Consider the following 18,489-nt stretch of genomic DNA (forward strand, 5'->3'; position numbering starts at 1 on the left):
TAAATTGCTTTCATATTAATTATTACAAGGTGCATAAACTGATTGCATAGGACTGTAAGGGAATTGTGTTATTCTGCATGTTACATATCAGGGAATGATAAACGGATTTGGATTAAATTTCGCATTTAGAGATTATTATTGAAACCATTTGTGCTAATTAATTTTGATTTATATCTGTCCATTACAATCCATACTTTACATAAAGCTCGTATCAACGAATATTAATCTGTAAATTTTGTCAAAATTGCTTATCTTATGAAAACATTCTACTCTCATCCGGTATATTAATATGTATATTTTATGTTCGAATATGCATATATGTATATTTATATAGCTAATATCTATTACTTTTATTTGAAACACTTTTAAGTTTCGCGAATATTTACGAAATGCAAATAAATATAATTTCCAAATTCAAGGAGTGTCGCATGTTCGCTTGGATTAAGTACAATATATTACAAAATTGTAGAGTTTGAAAAATAAGTTTACTCCAGAATGGGAGTACCGCCTTCTGGCCAGCTTATTAAAAATTATAACGACTCACCATGATATTAGCCAAAAAGTGGAAGAAACCCGATTAGAATATCAAAAGTTTTCGTGCTGAGCTGAACATCATTTTTAATAATAACTTTAATTTGAAAATTAAATTAATACCTGTTTTATCAAAATTTGGAATCGGAATAGCTCAGTCGGTATCGCGACGGGCTACAAGCTGGACGAACCAGGTTCTATTCCCGGCACGGCAAGATTTTTCCTTTCTCCACAGCGTCCAGACGAGCACTGATGCCCATCGTGTTTCCTATCCATTGGGTAACGGGGGCGATTTCCTATGGGAGTCAAGCGGCCGGAGAGTGAAGCAGACCAATCCATCTAGTGCCGAGGTCAACGTGATGGAGCTATACCTTCACGACCCTTTATGTCTTCATGGCATGGTACTTAATTAATTAAGCACAGGGAAAAATTTACATTTATCAAAATTACGGATTATGACTTATAACGCATGAAATTTGAATTTTACTACGTACATGATGAAATAATTAATTCTACTACTAATATATTGTAGGGACTTACTGTTTAATAAAGAATCACAGGAACTAAAATAATGATTCTCTGTTGCCTATAAGTGGTGGTTAAATCCAGTCTATAGGCCTCACACACGTATGAGTCGGTGTTGAACACATGATAATATTTTATTTCACTTTATTGCCATAATTGTCTTACGCTACGAGTTAAATATTCTAAAACTGTGAAGATATATTCCTTGGCCTGAGTTCCTTGCCAGTATGGCATCTAACGTGTACATAGGTGAAAATCCGCCCATACTTAAACTAGGCTTTTGATAGTCACCGTCAGTTTTGCTCTCACATAAATCACATTTCCCATGAAATCACTGTGTGGGAGAAATGTGGATCACGGGTCCGTTCTATAAATAGTAAATGGGTCAAAAGTCGTTAAGGTAAGAACCAGCCTTCGTTCATTGACAACTAGCTCCTGAATCTGATTCTTTTTATAAGATCATAGCCCATACGGAAATTTCAGATTTATCAGTTAAACCATGTTCTTTTCATAAAAAGTATGACAATTCATATTGTTCCTATAAAAATTACATTCGTCAGAAAAACATTCAATGTTACACACTTTCAGTAGCCTCTTAATATTTCACAAATGGAATAATTCTACGGTCTCGCCATGAGATCGCCGTTCGTCCTTGCAACAATCAACTTCACGTGGATTTTTTTTTTACCAGCATATCATAAGCTTGGTCGCCAATAAGCCGACACACTGATGCAGATACTTTGATGATGCATTTGTCATAAGGACTCGAGGAAAGGAAAGGTGTGAGATTTTTCTTCAACGTCTGAGTCGATTCAAACCCCAACATCAAGTTCAGTATGGGCCGCTCCATAGTTTAAGCGGTTAGTCGCTGGCTTCCCACCGCGGCGGCCCGGGTTCGATCCGGGGTCTGGTCAAGTGGGATTTGTGGTGGACAAAGTGGCGCTGGGGCAGGTTTTCTCCGAGTACTTCGGTTTCCCCTGCCAATCTTCATTCCACCAATTGCTCCACAATCACCCTCACCTATCATCTGGGGCTGGTACAATAGGCCAGAAATGGCCGCAGTACAAGGGACTTAGTCCCACCCCACTAACAATAAAAAAAGTTCAGTATGGAAGGTGAGGAGAATGAGGCGCTGTTTCTCACCCCACTCCTACTTTCAAAGAACTCTAGTCACTAATGTAACAGTATCCAACCAAACGATCCAAAATACATCCTGTACTACTGTAACGTAATGTAACTTTCTGCAAATACAAGAACTACCCCATACACAAATAAAATTTATTTCAACTCTTGTATTTTATATGATCAGTTCTATTCTGTGTTTTATTTGGTCGAAATACGCTATGGGAAATCGGACATGTAATATTTATGGCCGAGTGTGGTCCAGTGCTAACATAATATGTTATTGATTTTAGTAGTGTGACACTCAGAGGGTTAGATGGACGAAGTCTGCTGCCCTCACTCCGAATCTATGCTTCTCCCTTTATTTTTTTTCTTTAAATGTATAATAGCTTATGAATTGTCAATTGCTCAAAGGACGCCTGTTCCATAAATCTTGGCATTTTTAGTGAAGACTGCGTTTTTATTGTTGACATTTCACTCTGTTTGCATAATATAATGCACAATGCTTCTTTTGTTCAAACATTTTAGCACTTATTTTTTCACACTTACACACTTGTTGCATTGTCTGCTGTAAGGAAAATATGAAGATGTCCCTCTGCTTAATTAAGCATTACACAATGAAGGTGCAGAGAGAAGCAGAAGTATAGGTTTAACTTCGGCACAAAATGGAAGTGAGTAATCAGCTTCACATCTCAGTAGATTTACCCCGGGTACCCATTGATTAGTAGGGCGGTTGGGCCCCAAAGCCCTGGAGAGAGCCTTGAGCAGAATAATTTCTGCACCAGCTGGAAGTCGAACCGGGTCTTCGTCCTGCAGCCTAATAACTACTAACATATCGACTGAACTGTCCTTGCTCTTCGTTGCCTGTGGTTTAAACTGAATTTTGCTGTATTGTCTGTGTATTTCCAACTTGTCCTCTTTTCACTGTCCCTCTGTTACTGAATATTTTTTTTTTGTTGGCGGCATTTTAATAAATGAATTGAATTGAATTATAAAAAAGTTCTGTGGAAAAGCACAAAAAATTTTCAAATTTAAGAAGTATCCTCCCCTGAAAGATATACGAAATCAGAAAGTAAACAATTTCTGTGCCAGTATTTGGCTTCAATTCCAGACGGTTAATTTAACCTCGATGTTCAATGGAACGTTTACGTAAATTGCTCTCCCGAGAGGAACCCTTAAAGTATTCAATTCTGGAAATTTCCAGCACAGATCCAGTGTACATGTATGTGCAGTGCAACCCTTAATCTATCACATACAGATCGTTTGTACATTACCTGACTGATAAGTTACAACTTGTGTGACAATTTCCATTTTTCACAGGATATAAGCTTAATCCTGTAACAACAACATAAATATAGATCTTTTTCCCATAATTCATTTCATGGTCATGCTCCTTTAAAGCTGCGATTAATAAAGCTTACTGCGTAAATTACGAAATGTCTACACCCACATTCGAGAAACTGTCCAAAGATCATATAGCACATAAGTAAACGTATCCCTATAACAGACCGTGGAGGCCCATAGGGTTGTGAGATGTTGAGGCTCCCACATTTTCTAGATAATCGGCTCATAGATGGCGGCAAAGTTGTCAGCCCTACGCGTCGGCTGCCCTTTACCCCCAAGGACATTCCAGGAATATTCCTGGTACTAATTTCTGTTAGAGGCTGAGGCGACCCCAGGACCATAGTGGGGCTGGAAGGATAAAGTCAAATGAAAAAATCCAATGACCTTATCGGGACTTGAACCCACGACCTTCCTGCTTGTAGCATTGTGCCTCAACCAACTACGCTACCGCGTGATCATATAGCACATGCCTACCTGATATCTGAGACAATTGAGATGAAATGATAATAGGTTCAAGCAATTAAACCGGTTTTAATAGGTATAATGAAAGTGTTTTTTTTTTTGCATTTGGTAGAGTATACATAAAAATTGTATTGTAATGGAAGTCGTCTCTATAAAATTGTTTGCAGTAATTTAATACAAATTAGACCGTTTAGTATTTAATGGTATAATATCATTACACGCTTGATTAAATTTAGGCAAAATAAATATAGAGTGCAAAGAAAACCTGAGAATAGGCCTAATATTTGACAAACTGGAAAGGCCTGCTTTATGGGGAATACAGCCTAAACAAATATGAATCCTCAGGTCGCCATTGTGGGATCACTATATTATTGCATTAAAATGCATGATAGTGTCTAGTGGCACCATGTTCATACGAAGTTTCATGAAAATTCGTTGTTTAGTTCAAAAGGAGACACATGTTTTACAGTAACCGTAAATGTACTTATAAAGGAGTAATAGTTTAATAACAAATCCGTATTTTTCTTTAATTTTTGCATCTCATTATATGTTAGTGGCGCTGAGGTTCAGCGCCATACTTACGTAACCTTAGCATAGAGGGAGGTGAGTGGGCAGCTTCACGCTCCTATCGCTTTACCCGTGAAATTATTCCACCAATATGCGTACCTATTCTATAGGAAGCTTGGCGGGACCCAAAGGGTACTTGGTCGCAAGAGCAACAGCGTATAATATGGTAAGAATTTCTGTGAAGAACTATTCGCCTACCTTCCTTTAATACGATATGGACCGCATAGAAATCGAAAAGAAATAAGGAGAATACGTAGACACACGGACAGAAAGGTGATCTAGAAATTCTACTAACAAAAATTAGGGGATACACAAACAGGCAGAAGATCAAAGAGACGAACAGACAGACAACGAGATGATATCATAATCTACCTTTTATTTGCTCAAAGTAAGGAAAACAGACTAAAAATTAATTTGTTCCCTCCCATGACGGTGTGTAAGGGATGTGGGAATAGGTTTACGCACTTTCCTCGCCGGTATAATATTGCGTGACGGATGGATTGGATACCACAACGCCGATTTTCTGCAATTATAAATGTAATTATCAGTACGGCATTTCCCTAAAGATGGTTCGGTAATAGTAATACTCCCTTATGGCGTAAAGAGCGCTGTGCAACTTATGGCCAGTGACGGAGCTGCCGTCTTAGAGCCTCTGACCGTGCTCCTATTTTAAGAATGCCAGCTAATCGGATTCCTCTGAAACTGTTCGAGGGTCATCCTAAAGGAGGAAGAAGGAGAGAGGGGGGGGGTCGACCACCAGAAAGCTGGCAAATCGGGCAGTTCAAAAGGCCTCAACCTTATTTGGGTGATGGTCAATATAATCTGTGCTAAAAATTCTGTTCTGTGTTTGTGTAGTTTATGTTATGTAAAATTTTAAGTTTTATCGTATTTCTATATTAGCTTGTTTAGAATGATTCCTGCGATTTCAGCAGATTTCTCTCTCAGTAGGTAGGTTCTACTCAGATAATCATCATCCCACAGACGGTCCAAGCCCTTGATATGTGCAAAAGTGTCGGTCACAAATTTTGAACCTTACTCTGACCAGTGTGATATTAAGCAAAGATTAGTTTTAGGAAATACATTATATCAAGTAAATACGTGTATGTATATTTTACGTTCAGTATAATATGAGCCGGATAATCAGAATTCGGTTCTCAGTCCGGAACACGTATGTCTCTTCCTTGTACGTCAAGAGCAGGTCTTCCCATCCGACCTCTGGCACTGCGCGCAGGAATGTGTCACCTCTAGTGCTGCAACGTTCCTAGTTTCTAGCATGCCACTCGTGCCACCATACTCATCGGCTGCCCTAAGTAACGACAACTGCGAATAGAATTACGTTGGCCGAAAATAGGTTTCCAAATGACCAGGACATTGCTCTCGGATCTACTTGCTTTTATTTTACAATATTTTTATTCACAGCATTAAGCACTCCACTTTGTTGTGCGGTTCCTCTAACCTGTTCCCTCATAATATCTCATAAAGCTACTACTCTGTACTGTTCCCTGTACTGGCTGTGTCTCCATTTCGGGTCCATTTCCTTGGAAGAAAATTCTGTTCAATTACGACTGGCCACAGATGTCAAGGCTCTATAGATGCAGCTTTGGATGACTCCGCGTTTTCTGTAGGCACTTTTCTAGTATCGGATCTTCTTATATTGTTCAGCACCGCGGCCATAGCAGTATTACGTGGGTAAGTCAATAAGTAAGTTACAAACAGATATAGAAATAAACAAATAAAAGTACTGATTTGAAAAATGCTTTTATTTCTCAACATAATCTCCCTGTACATTGAGGCACTTGTCCCATCATTTCATAAGCCTCTGAAAACCAGCAACATAAAATTTGTTGGACTCCTGTCGGAACCAGTCGTGTTCACACGGCATGGCCTACTTCATAATGCATGACAGGTTAGATTTCCACAAAGTCTGTGCACGATGGGTGCCGCGCATGCTGACCCCACAACACAAAATGCAAAGAATGGGTCTGGCATTACAGCATCTCAATCGTTACCACGATGAAGGACACAATATGCTAGCCCGAATTGTCACAGGTGATGAGTCTTTGGTTCACCATTACCAGCCCGAGACAAAGCGTACGTCAATGCAGTGGAAACATCCTGCGTCGCCTGCCAAAAGCAAAAGTTTAAGGTGACACCATCCTCCAGGAAAGTGAGGCTGTAGAAAGCTGTAGAAAGGGAAGTCACCGCTTGGTTCCGACAGCAGCCCAAAGAATTTTATTCTGCTTGTTTTCAGGGGCTTGTGAAAAGATGGGACAAGTGCCTCAGTGTACAGGGAGATAATGTTGAGAAATGAAAGCATTTTTCAAATCAGTACTCTTATTCGTTCAAGTTCTATATCCATTATTGACTTACGTAAAATATCGCTTCAAAAATCTCAACTCAAATATTTACATCAGAATTCACCTCATAGAAGCCTAATATTTTTTTTCCAATTTTTTGAAATTCGTATAGTAAAGTCTATTAAACTATTAATATTAAGTCTATTAAACTTTGTCATCTACAAACCAGCCATTACGTACAGGTTCTTTCTTCAGTTTAAGATTTTCACATCTTAGGAAAAAGTTGGGGGATGCCATAATGCTCAATATATCTAGACTCAGTGTGGGTGTACTCAGTCTTATCAGAACTGTCTCCTCTGGAGTAAGGAGACCGGAGCGTAAAGCCTTAGTAGAATTATTTAGACATAAAAGCAAATTTATTTTTCGTTCAATCTAACGTGATATTTTAAGACGCTTTCAAGCATCTGATATTCATGCCTACAAAAAAATGATGTGATTAACGGAATTAAATTAGGCTGTAATTTTTTTTAAGTTTACATTTTTGTCAGAGAAAAGTACATCACCTGTAATCTGCAATATGGACCTCTAGTTATTACAGAACCAGATGGTTTCTGGGTACTCATATGCTACAGAATCTTGCCCCAAAGGAGTTCAGTCAACTTCTGATCACATAAGCCTATTTTACTGAAAACCCACTTACGCATTTCTACCTCAAGCTGTCTATTTCCTCAGTTTTTCTTATAAAAATTGTAGTAACTTCTTGCCTGCTCTCTTTATTTTCGGTGTGTGTTCGATCTCCTTGTTTCAGTGGCTCTTGGTAATAGAATGCGAAGAGTAGATACCACAAATTTACAGTTTTTGCTAGCCTATATTTTTCGGGTATTGTCTCCTTCAAATTATTGATTCACTTATCATTTATTTAACGATATGTTTTCAACTTCGTTAAGTGTATAAAGTAATAGTAAGATGGTTACGGTAGCTGAAAAGGTAACGATTTGGAAGAAAGAATTATTGGTCTATTAGAAGGAACCATCCAAGCACGCGTCTGGAGACGCCAAGAAAAGCCTTTGTCGGTGTAGTCGGTAACCCGGCCGAATCGAAACCATTAATTGACTACAGTAAATATGAAGTCTTTGTGTTGCTCCAGCCTGTTCAGGTTTTGCTTGAGACTTCTAAGACCTGGAAAATTGCATTCTACCGCTCCATCCTATGAAGTCCCTCCCCAGTCATCATTTTTATGATCTGTTGTTATTATTCATCTTTGCATAATCTCTACATTTTACAGAGAGCCGTTATGTAGGAGCTGTTAAATAGATTCAAATAACTCAACATTACTGAACGCCTTATTATTGATGTATAGGCTTTTGCGCTTGACAGCTGTGTCGAAGAAGTTGCCGCATTGACACGGCGAACCAGTGTTAAAGTAACAAATATACTTCTGAAGATACAGACATCGTATGTGGATGCCAACATTTTGGAGGAACTTATTGCCTCCACCTTTAGGGTTAAGTGAGGGTTGTGTTGTTCCGTAGGAGGATAATTCTGCCCCCATTTTCAGGACTTCATCTTCAAGACTAAAATCCTAACACAGACACATATACCGACGATAGTGACGTAATATGCCTGTTGTCTACCTTTCCCGGTAATTTTTGGTCAATTTGTAGATTTTTATAAAACTTCGTATGAACTTCATCATTCTACGAATTTCTGAGATGGAAGCGACACTAGTTCCAATTAGAAGACAACCCTGAAATTTTGTATAAATAAACCTTACAAAATATGAAAATTTAATTAAGGTAGTTAGACTATAAAACCAAATACGGTCAACACCAAATTATTCGGTATCAAAGCAACTTTAACTGTCGTGCTCTACCAAACGAAAAAAAACAACTTTCATTACACCTATTAAAGCAGGATTAATTGCTTGAAGCTATTACATTTAATCTAAGTTTTCTCTGATATCAGGTAGGCATGTGTTATATGATCACGCGGTAGCGTAGTTGGTTGAGGCACCATGCTACAAGTTGGAAGGTCGCGAGTTCAAGTCAAGATGAGGTAATTGGATATTTTTCAAATGACCTAATCCTTCCAGTAGCACTCTGGCCCTGGGATCGACTCAGCCTCTAACAGAAATGAGTACAAGGCATTAATTAATAATTTTCCTGCGGAGTAAAGCGCGGCCAGCGAGTAAGGCTGACAACCTTACCGCCATCTTTCAGCCAATTGTCTAGATATGTAGGACCCTCAACGTCTCACAACCCTATGGGCCTTCACGACTTGTTACAGGGATAGCTTTACTTTTTTTACTTATAGGCTTGTGGGAACTGCCCACATTCAAACAAACGTTACAGTGACAGCTCAAGTATCATTGCTTGAATGTGGGCAGTTCCCACAGGCTTAGTAAATTCAATGACTTGTACTCACCTGGCAAGTTGAAGGAACCCGTTTCTGTCACAAGCTAGATTATGTTAGTTAGTGAAAAGGCAACTGATTCAAATTTAGTTCCGAACCAAAAGTTTTACAGATGAGAGAAATTTTGTCCATGCAAAGAACAAATCCACAGTCAAATGAAAATAGGGATCAAATTTAGATCTGTCACAACAGCAGTTGAGTTCTACCCTGAGACCACCATGACACTTTCTGGTAAAATATTATCATCCTGTTTTCTTTCTATAGAGTAAAGTAGGCTAAATAATATCCATATTATCCACGTGTTTATTTACAAGGATAGGTGTCTTGAGTGTCAGTGTCAGTGTCAGTGTCAGTGTCAGTGTCAGTGTCAGTGTCAGTGTCAGTGTCAGTGTCAGTGTCAGTGTCAGTGTCAGTGTCAGTGTCTATCCCCTTCCAACTTCTGAAAAAGACAGATCACTTTTCTTAAGATGTGGTATTAATGTCATGTCATCGATGGTCACTCTGGTGCAGTATTTTCTAAGTTCCTTCTAACCAGCTAACTGACCAATCTGATGTAGCAAAGTGCTCCTTCACAAGCCAACAGCAAAGATATTCCCAGAATTTTATGGAACACAAAGTTCATTACCACATTCGAAAGAGCAACCCCTCTCTTCCCTGCCTTGTGTCAGATGAATCCATTCTGCATTTTCCCATCCTATTTCTTTGGGAAACTATCTTCCATTAAGTAATAATAGCATAGTTAATATTATAACTGTTGAACTGGAATCAACATTAGTGTCGCCTCATATAGGATCTTGACATGAAGTACTATAACGTATCTTTGAAAAATATGCCGCCTTTGTTATAGTAATATTTGGCAGAACGTAAAACAGTACACATGCAAGATATGTTTTCAGCTTACACTTTGATGATTATAAAATAAACTATTGGCGATAGGAAAATGAAATTTTATGGAGAAATAAGTCATGAACATACCCGCATACTACATAAGATATAGTGTTTATAAGTTAACAATGACAAATGTGGTGACACATAAACTTTGAGATTGTTCCTGACAAATTCAAATTAGACAGAATCTGTAAGCTACTTATATGATAAGTCCTTCACAAGATTAAAATAAAGTAACAGCAATAATAATAATAATAATAATAATAATAATAATAATAGAACTGTACTTACTTACTTACTCATGGAGCTGAGCCCTTCTGGAGGAGCCGCCNTCTCCCCCATTCGTGCTACATGACCTGCCCACCTCATCCTCCTTGACTTGATCATTCTAATTATACTTGGAGAAGAGTACAAGTTATGAAGCTCCTCATTATGCAGTTTTCTCCAACCTCCTGTTACTTCATCTCTCTTGGGTCCAAATATTCTCCTCAACATCCTGTTCTCAAACACCCTCAGTCTATGTTCCTCCCTTAATGTCAGAGACCAAGATTCACACCCATACAGAACCACAGGCAAAATTATAGTTTTGTATATTCTAATTTTTATGTTTTTGGACAGCAGACGGGAAGACAAAAGTTTCTGGACTGAATGGTAGCAAGCATTACCCTAGTATTGTAGGACTATAAATAACCTATATGTATTAGTGAGTGTTCTAAATCTGTGCCAGATATAAATTCATACTTTTTGTCGGTCCTTGCAGACTCTGTATATATGAACACTAAAGGTTTTTTCGTGTGATAGCCAATACTGTTGAAAGCAATTAGAGGTAGTGGAAGGTCATAGGTGACTTACCAGTATATGCTGTACTAATCAATATATTCCTTTGATTTTATTGGTTCAGGTTCAAGCTGATGCTGTGTGGCAGGCAGCTTCAGCAGAAATAAAAACTATATCATCAAGGCTTCTGTTATCATTATCAGCATCTTTCCCTCTTTCTTATCACTTTACAGTGATTAATTTGTAAACTGAGACATGCTGGAGCATTATCATACTGGAGTGAGTGGCAAGCCTGTAAATAATCATCTTTTAATATTTTACATTCAAACATCAGATTCATTAAATATTACGAGAATTTATGGTTTCAGAAATTGAACTTACTTCAGGCAAACATGGTTAAAGGATTTTATCTTATCGTATGTATCAATCTGCACAGTCAAGACGCAACTTCTTTTGTGTAGCCACAAACAAGACATTAAAATAAAAAAAATGTTCTTTCTTAACAAGACATATCTGGCTGTTTCACTCTCAGATACACATGTACTGCTACAGCAATCCAGACTATCAAGTGCATGTTTCAATAAAAGAATTTAACTGATACAATTTTGTCCTAGAGAGTTACTCTGTTTACTTTGACAGGGAGCGCTTCAGGAATCTAGAACAACTAGTGGTGAGAAAAGGTTAAGTTGTCCTTGTGCTCAACTAATTCAGCACTTTGCCATGAAGGTGTATGGAAAACTGGAAACTACTAGTGGTAGAAATACTAGGTACAGCAGATGCTGCTTGCTGTGCTAACTCCAGGGCACAGCTTACTGGATAAAAATACCGATTGTTAGCAATAATCAGTTGAACAAGAATGCAGCTGTTCCCTGTCATCTATTGGTCTAGAACAGAAATGTTTGTGTAAAACAGTGGAAGTGGACAGAATGAAAACTTTAAAATTAAGCAATACAATTTTACCTGTTCACTATTTCTTCGAGAAAGTCTTCAATAAAAATGAAACTGTTATAGTATTTCTGGAAATCCTTCGACACCAATAAACGCAAATAAACAAAATATTAAAGTCAAGAATTGGAAATATTTTTTCAAAGTTGGTTTTCTATTATATTTTCTAATAAGGTCATATTCATGTCAGAGCTCAAGCACAAAACAGGATGTTATGTAATCACTTCCACTGCACATGCATCAAGGCCACAGTCAGGCAAAAATGTGATAACAAAAACCATAGCACTGCTTACAATAAAAGAAATTTTTCTGTGTTGGTGTATATCTGATTAAAACTTCCTAAAAGTCATAACATTACACAAATGATGACATTACCTGCTATTAGATTTGGTGGAGTCCACTGTGATAAAGAGAGATCCAACTTGAACTGGAATTTCGGTTCACTGCATCCACATGTCTAGATTCAACTACTTGAACTGGCATTTCAGTTCACTGCATACACATGTCTAGATTCAACTACTTGAACTGGCATTTCAGTTCACTGCATACACATGTCTAGATTCAACTACTTGAACTGGCATTTCAGTTCACTGCATACACATGTCTAGATTCAACTACTTGAACTGGCATTTCAGTTCACTGCATACACATGTCTAGATTCAAATTACAACTACAGCAAATCTATAAATACGCAAAATGTAATAAAAGTCCATTCCATAACAGTCCTTCATAGGAAGCTAATAGTTGTTCTTCAGATAATGGAATTCTCTGCCTTTCATGGAACACAAAGGTTTATTATTTTGTTCACAAGAGCCATCTACTAGTCTTATCCTCAGTCTGTTGGATCCAGTTTGGTTCACTATTTTGCACCAGAGATCATGAATGGAAGATGGACTGGAGAAGTTGGTTAGATTATGAAATTGTATTATTTTAACTGATGAAGTTATATAGCACTGGATGAGACAAGAAGGTCAAGAAAGATGATTTGCTGCTTACAAGGAGGCTGTCATGAGATACTTCAAGGTACCTTCCACATTTGTCTGGATAGACCAACAAACATCACAAATTATCAGTAAGGATTGCTGACAGTCTAGATGAATGTTACCTCACAAATACAAGTTCAGAGTATCACAGTCATGCCAGTATGCTGAGTGAAATAGTTTGCATAATGAAAGAACAGATATGTGCAGAATTTTGACCAGGAAACGTCTTGGAAGGGGAACATAATAATGAAATTGATCCCAGAGAGAAGGGTTGTAAAAATGTGAGTTGGATTGAACTTGTTCAAGATCAGGTCCAAGGTTGACTAGCAGTACTAGCAGTGCTGAATATTTAGGATTTATCGCTGACTCAGTCATCAGTGAGTAGCACAATGGGATTCTTCCAAGCAATTTAATTGAACACTTTTATTATTGCTGGAGAGGTACAGATATGTAGTCACAAGCTATGTGTCAGAGATGAATGATTATTTGAAGCTTTCACAGCAACAAAATACAATGAAGCCTTTTCAGATCATCGCCCATGTCAATATGGAATTAATGTTCGATGTTTCTGAGACTGTCTCTGTCTCTGTCTCTGTCATCAGGGGGTTTATAGAGTGAATATAACCTGTTCCATACAAACTTGGAAAGCTCATATATTACATTGGATGCAAACATAGTTCGTGAATATGTTACTCACCACACAGCCACTAAACTCAAAATATGACTCCATTGACTACAGGAAAGGTTTTAATAAATAATAGTGAACTTAGAATTTAGTAATATTATTTTAACATTAAGCAGTTATCATGCAAAATTATTTTCCTTTCTCTATTATTTACCATTTCCAAAAGACAGCTTTCCTTCTATGTTGCAATACAGAGAAACATGAAAATACAATAGTTACGGAAATGATGACTCCTTGCAGCAATAAATGTTTTCTTACACTTGTTAGCTTGAAGCATTTTATTGAACTCTCAACTGATGAACTGTGTATTCTGTTGCATTCTGAATTCATTAGTGCTCACAAGTTACTATTGTTACAAATAACTATTGCGGATAACAATTGGCTGCTCCTTGTGATGCAGATACAGACAATTATATCAATGACATCGTGTAACGTACAAGGAAAGAATGTGTGAATAAACAGAGATACAGTATCTCTTCTAATTTACTCTACATTTTTACAGATCTGATAGGAGAGAAATTTTGTATCTCTTAGAGAGTTACAAAGGCTAATCACTAAATTCAGGAACTAATTCTTGTGTATGTCAGTAACACACCATTGTTAGAGTAAACTACAGATGCTGACAACTATTTCTGATTACCTCCCAACTAAAGGGAAGTTATTGCTGCATATAAGTTTTGTATAAAACACTTTTTATGTACTCATGTTCCAAATGGTCTTCAGTACTGAAATGGCTGATAGAGTGTAAAAGGATATGTGCTTCAATTTCTACTTGAAACTTAAAACTTGAAGCAGCTGTTCCAGAAACCAATAAAATCCTGAAAAAAAAAAGAAGTTTGAAGATGAAATTATCTTCACTGGGACATGTATGAGTGATATGTTCTAATGAATATTTCCACCAAGGATGATACATGTCTGGCCCTCAATTGCCATCAGCACACCAAAGACACAAATGTCTGTGTTTGTGACAAAATATGTACTGATATCGGTCACATGTTTTGAAGCATGTAAGAGATAAAATATGATAGAAATTACCTGAAAAAAGTAAGCTAGATTCATGGATGTTGCATCATGAAAATGAGCTGAGATGCCATTCTCAGTGCTCTCTAGGAGAATGTTCTTGAAGAAGGGGAGTATTCTACCAGTTCCCCAAACACCAGATTCACTCTGTTTAGTCTCCTAATTTCTTTCTTACGTTTGCAAAACTGAAAATTACCAAAAAGGAATAGGGATTTCAAAGTATCATAAAGTTCAAAGTGTGACATGGGAACTAAAGATCCAAAAAAAGAATACTAGAAATACTTCAAGAAGTGGCAGGAGGAGGCCACGTTGAAGGGAATGAATTGGTTAAAAAGTATGATTATTCTATCTTACAAGGAAATAGGGCAAGAAAGAAGGAGAGAAAGTTGAAAATTGGTCCTGGATTTCTGTGGTACACCCTCAAATACTCAGCATGTTATTTCCTGAAATAGATTTTCATGAACAAGGACTGAATGGTGCAATCCAGTGGAGTACTTAACTCATATTTTACAAATATGTCCTTTGTGATCTTACTAATCTCTTTGATAGTGATCTTTATTTAATCCATATAGAAATATACTGTTGCAAAACTAATCAAGCTGTAGATCTAATTCTACTTAGAGTCATAAGTAATGTTTCATTGTGTTCTATGCACTATACAGAAGGTGAAGGTAAAGGTGCATACTTAATTACCCACTATGTTGTGGAGACATATGGAGAAGTCGAGCAACATATAAATTGAGATTAAAAATTATTGATAAAATCTGGAGTTTTAGTTGTGTTCCCACATCTTCATTATCACTGAAATAATATTCAAGGATATCTGCACTGGATTGATCCCTTTGGATCAAGAAACTGGACTGTCAAAGATGAAGTGCATCTCATTTAAAACCATCTTCATGAATTTCTCAATTTAGTGTAATCCTAGTTAGTAAAACAAATACTGTATCAATGGTAGATAAAATGAATTTTAATTCATTTCAGTATTTATGTACTTATCACACACTGTAATATTAGTAAAATTAATGTCAAATTAATGAACATTTAATATTTACATATTCTGTTTCATTCCATGCCCAGATAAATATACGAATATCTGGAAATTAGTTTCAAAATTATGAAAATCGGTTTAAAAGAAAGAAACCGGATTGTCTTCTCAATACTGATGATCACTTAACCAAAGAAATCCCTGAGAGCATATAAAGAAAAATCTAATGTGATCAAATATTTTATTTTGGTTTTCATGCTTCATTGAAAGAAAAGAAAGTCATTGAAAAATGAAAAATATGAAACATGGAAACATCAGATATTTTACTTTGTTTTTTAAATAGTTTCCTTTCCTTCATCTTCAGATTTCATGCACAATGTAAATGATTTTAATTATCTTTTACAAACATAAATATAACAGTTTCAGGAAACTGAGCTACTTTTCTTGTCTTCAGAATTATTTTATGAGAAGAACTCTAGCCGGAAGTTCGCGGGTTCAAATACCGATGAGGTCATTGGGTTTTTTCAGTTGACCTAATCCTTCCGGCCGCACTATGGCCCTGAGATTCACTCAGACTCTAACAGAAATGAGTACCAAGAATTAAATAAGTAATTTTTCTGGGGAGTAAAGTGCGGCCAGTGCGTAAGGCTGACAACCTTACCACCATCTTTGAGCCATTTGTCTAGATAATGTGGGACTCTCAACGTCTCACAACCCTATGGGCCTTCATGGCCTGTTACAGGGATAGTTTTACTTTTTACTTTTCTTTACTTACTCTTCTAAGCATCACTCACGAATCTTCTCATAATTTTTTTAATTCATAAGACATTATAGAAATCACAGTTGTTTTATTTTTTGTCTGTGATGTGACTAATCAATGCACAAATTATGATTTAGTTCAGTTACTTAAATGATAAAAATGTAAATATGTTGCAGTATGTCAAAGCATAGATAATCTCATACATTCTACGTGGGGTCACTTTTGACCTCACACTCAGTTTTTGGTTGTACTAGAGAGAGATGAAAAGAGAACAGTTTGGTAATTTTAAAGCATACGTATTTTGTTTAATACATGCCACTTGCAGTTGTGACTTACCCCAGACAAAACTTTAGGGTTAGTGAAATATGAATATTTAGTGTCTCTTTAGCAAATATCAAAGATAAAATTACTGAATCAAAATATGCAAATGTTGCATTACTTGCACAGCTTGTGTAGAACACCATAAGAACAGTATTAAATTCACATATCTGAACTTCTACCAGAAAATAATATAATTCTAATAAAATATGAACTGGATTTGTGCTACCAAGGTACAGTTTAGAGAAATTTCCCCGCTGTCAATCAAAAAATATAACAATAATGTACAGAGGTCTACAAAAGGTCTGACATGTTTTGATCTTTAATAATTCGAAAAATGACGAAGATAGAAATAAACTGGTTACATTGTTGGATTGAGAAACACAAAAAGTTTTGTGTTTATTGTTAATAAACTTGTACATGTGCTCAATTTGTTGCACGTAAAATATCAGGACGATATTTGATTTCTTGCTAGGTTCGGGCAAGCATACCGACATCCACAGTGGTTATTGCATCTCTTATTCTGGTTTTTAATTGATTGACGTCTCTCACCTGAGTCTTATAAACAATGTATTTGACATATCCCCAGAGGAAAAAGTACAGTGGGGTTATGTCAGGTGATCTTGGGGGCCAAGAAATTGGACCACCTCGTCCAATCCATCTTCCTGGAAAATGTTTGTCCAAAGCATCACGAACTATGGTGCTCTAATGAGGTGGCACACCGTCTTGGAAAATAATTTCGGGTTGAAGCTCTTCAATTTGCGGGAATACAAAATTCTGCAACATGTATAGGCAAATGACTGATGTGACTGTCTTTTTCGTGAAAAATAAAGGCCCAATGACTCGATCATGCATAAGAGCACACCACACATTCACTTTTGGGGAGTCTCTTGCCATTTCACGGTATTCATGAGGGTTCTCTGATCCCCAAATGCGTACGTTAAGGCAATTGATTGTTCCAGAAATGAGGAAGCAAGCTTCATCAGAGAACAATATGGTTGTAAGAAATCTTTCATCATCCTCTATTATTCGTAACATATATGTTGCAAAATCTGTTCTCTTAGGCTTATCGCATGGTTCAAGAGCTTGCAAAAGTTACATCTTATAAGTGTACAGCCGTAATTTATTCCGTAGAACCTTGTGTACTGTTGAAACTGGCATGCTCAGTTCTCTTACCGCTGTTCTCAAAGATTTCCTGGGACTCTGTGCAAATGCTTCTCAGAAACACTCAACATCATCATTGCTTGTGCTGGGACGTCTGGAACTCTTCTTACTGAGGACACTTCCTGTTTCTAAAAATTTCTTTTTCCAGTCTATGATACTGTTTCTAGAAGGAGAATCTTTCTTGTAATGTGTTCTGAAGTTCCTCTGCGTTTGTGTCACTGATTTTGTCTCACAGAACCACACCACTGTTTGCACTCTCTCTTGCGGAGTCGCTATTTTCTCAACAGTGAACAGTGCACTGACAGCTATGAACACGTTCATGACCTGTAAAGAGGAAAATAAACTTTTTGAGTTGATCTTTCCATCATTGCTAGAGGTTTATTTCTATCATCGTTATTTCCCAAATTATTGAAGATCAAAATTTTTCAGACATTTTGTAGACATCCTGTATTTAAGTGAATGGGAAATTGATATTCTTAACGGATGACTTTGTCTGTTTAAATGCTGTCCAATTCCAGAAGAAGTCAGTCCACACATAATGTAAGTATTAATGGAAATCAGGATGGATTATGTAAATTGTGGAGTAAGTTAAATGTTTGTTACAATAAATTATGATGTAACTGATGTATAGATCTCCTTAGGCAGTCACATCACTGTTTATTCAGAACACCTTATGAGCACAGCCTCACATATTAAGCAAA

At 37.0% G+C, this 18,489-nt stretch overlaps 1 long non-coding RNA gene across 1 annotated transcript in view; it reads left to right on the forward strand.

The window, feature by feature from the left end:
• LOC111861704 overlaps positions 1-11,956 on the forward strand; it is a 341,697-nt gene extending 329,741 nt beyond the window's left edge. The window contains exon 4 of the long non-coding RNA XR_002842294.2: positions 11,565-11,956. This is a non-coding gene — a long non-coding RNA (uncharacterized LOC111861704). The remainder of the gene's footprint in view (positions 1-11,564) is intronic.
• Positions 11,957-18,489: the final 6,533 nt, after the last annotated feature.

This window comes from Cryptotermes secundus, unplaced genomic scaffold (genome assembly GCF_002891405.2).
Source record: "Cryptotermes secundus unplaced genomic scaffold, Csec_1.0 scaffold235, whole genome shotgun sequence".
NCBI classification, from domain to species: domain Eukaryota; kingdom Metazoa; phylum Arthropoda; class Insecta; order Blattodea; family Kalotermitidae; genus Cryptotermes; species Cryptotermes secundus.